The sequence below is a fragment of the Rhinoraja longicauda genome, chromosome 7, assembly GCF_053455715.1.
Source record: "Rhinoraja longicauda isolate Sanriku21f chromosome 7, sRhiLon1.1, whole genome shotgun sequence".
Lineage (NCBI taxonomy): Eukaryota > Metazoa > Chordata > Chondrichthyes > Rajiformes > Arhynchobatidae > Rhinoraja > Rhinoraja longicauda.
The window spans coordinates 42,187,179-42,189,884 of record NC_135959.1 but is presented as its reverse complement, the minus strand read 5'-3'; the positions used below and the strand labels follow the sequence as shown (position 1 = coordinate 42,189,884).

The 2,706-nt window shown below is 42.9% G+C and overlaps 1 non-coding gene across 1 annotated transcript; it reads right to left on the bottom strand.

The window, feature by feature from the left end:
• Positions 1 to 262: 262 nt before the first annotated feature.
• Positions 263 to 334, bottom strand: trnae-uuc (transfer RNA glutamic acid (anticodon UUC)). Its single transcript has one exon. It is a non-coding gene; the product is annotated as a tRNA-Glu (tRNA).
• Between the last annotated feature and the right edge of the window lie 2,372 nt (positions 335 to 2,706).

Genomic DNA, 2,706 nt, shown 5'->3' with positions numbered 1-2,706 from the left:
AATAAATTATATAGTGCAAAATCAAAACAAAGCTCCAAAAAACTATCTTGATTCTTGCTTTTGCAGAGGGATATTGTGCTGATATTTTCTCTCCACAAAAACATGACAAATCCAATTAAGTTAAATAAACCCTAAACACTAACAGTGATCGTAGTTGTCAGGGACTGTAGTGAAGTGGCACAATGCAGTCTGTGAATCAGAAAATAAGTCAAGAAGAACAGACAAAACCTATTTAAGCAGCAAGCTTAATAAAAAAAGTCACTTCCCATACCGGGAGTCGAACCCGGGCCGCCTGGGTGAAAACCAGGAATCCTAACCGCTAGACCATATGGGAGATGTTGTAATCTATGTCACAAAATGTCTTAATCAACTGAAGAAGTGCATGTGTCAAAACTTTGGTTGCTGTAAATGTTATCCATTTTATCTTCTAATAAAGTCGAGCGATTGCATTTTCTAATCCGACTCTCGGGGCACACCGTGTCTAGGTGTAGCATTTTGACAAAAGGGTAAAGAGAAGGCTTTCTGGATAAACTGAGTAACTGCAGGGGAGAGTTACAGAAACAGTAATCAGGGACAGAATTAGCAGAAAAGCCAGCATGGATTTTTTAAAGGCAAATTATGGCCAAGGAACAATAGTGGTTTAAATTTTTTTTTAAAGTAACGGGGAGGGTGGATGCAAGAGGCACTAGATGCTGCCTGAACCCTGAGATTGAAGTTCGTGCAATAATATGGGGTGTAACTGTATGGGGAAATTGGTGAAATGACTGAAAGAAGTGGCGAGCTGATTCTACACAAGTCAACTCAGCAACTATGGATTCTATGGATGATCTTTAGTTGCACTAAATTCTTTATTCTTCGTATTACAATTATTAGCTTATTGATTTTTTTAAAACTTATTACATATTATCTGCGTTTATTGTGTTTACGGGCCTGATGCACCGCTGCAAGAAATAATTTCATTGTTCTGCTGTCAGTATATATGACAATGAAACGACTCTCAGCAAGAGACTGCAGATGCTGGAATCCTGAGCAAAAAAAACAAAGTGCTGGAAGAATTCAGTGGGTCAGGCAGCATCCGTAGAGGGAATGGACAGGTAACGTTTCGGGTCAGGGCCCTTCTTCGGACTGATTGTAGTAATGGGTAGAAAACTGGAAAAGAGAGGTAGGGATGGGACAAGGCAAGTGATAGGTGGATACAGGTGAGGGGGGTGGAGATGATTGGCAGACGGGTGGAGTAAGTGACAAAGGCTGGAGTTGAAAAGGAGATAAAAGGGGATAGATAAATAGAGGTGAGGATGAGTGAAATGTAATGCCGGAGGGAGGGATGTGGGTGGAAAAGGATGGGGAGAGAAAAGGGGGATAAAAAGAAAATGAGGGGAGAGGGTACAGAGGAGAAGGGTGATGGAGAGGGGGTGAGGAGATGGTGGGAGAATGGGGGTGGGGGAGGAATTGGAGATTCAATGTTCAGAGAGAGTACTGAATTTTGTACTGAGGCACTGAGTGCAAAAGCAAAGAGGTCACGATTAATCTTGATAAAACAGATTATGTAGGAAGGTTGATCAGATCAGATCAGATGAGCCATGATCCCATTGCAGAGGCCATACTCTACACCTGCTCCTATTTCTGATGTTCTTATGGGCATTCAAGCATCAATGTATAGTGATAGAAGCATAGGGTATAGTGATAGAGTATAGGAGCAAAGAGGTCCTAAAGCAGTTGTACAGGGCCCTAGTGAGACTGCACCAGGAGTACTGTGTGCAGTTTTGGTCTCCAAATTTGAGGAAGGATATTCTTGCTATTGAGGGCGTGCAGCGTAGGTTTACTAGGTTAATTCCTGGAATGGCGGGACTGTCATATGTTGAAAGACTGGAGCGACTAGGTTTGTATACACTGGAATTTAGAAGGATGAGAGGGGATCTTATCGAAACGTATAAAATTATTAAGGGGTTAGACACGTTAGAGGCAGGAAACATGTTCCCAATGTTGGGGAGTCCAGAACCAGGGGCCACAGTTTAAGAATAAGGGGTAGGCCATTTAGAACAGAGATGAGGAAAAACATTTTTAGTCAGAGGGTTGTGAATCTGTGGAATTCTCTGCCTCAGAGGGCAGTGGAGGCCAATTCTCTGAATACATTCAAGAGAGAGCTAGATAGAGCTCAAGGATAGCGGAGTCAGGGGGTATGGGGAGAAGGCAGGAACGGGGTACTGATTGAGAATGATCAGCCATGATCACATTGAATGGCGGTGCTGGCTCGAAGGGCCGAATGGCCTTCTCCTGCACCTATTTTCTATTGTCTATTGATAGAACAGTATGCCATGATGTTGCCTGGAGACACAAGGAACTGCAGATGGCCTTAATTTTCCTTTAAAAAATGCATTCTGTCTTTTCTACTAGTTCTATCCCTGATTACTATTTCTGCAACTTTCCCCTGCAATTACTTTGTACAAAAAAATACACAAAGTGCTGGAGTAACTCAGCGGTCAGGCAGCATCTCAGAGAATATGGATAGGTAACGTTTCAGGTCAGGATCCTTCTTCAGACTGATCAGAAGGGTTCCGACTCGAAACGTCACCTATCCACGTTCTCCAGAGATGTTGCCTGACCCACTGGATTACTCCAGCACTTTATGCATTTTTTAGTAGCCTCTCAGCCCTCCAGTCAGCGGGATGACTATATATGATTACAATCAAGCCGTCCAGTGTACAG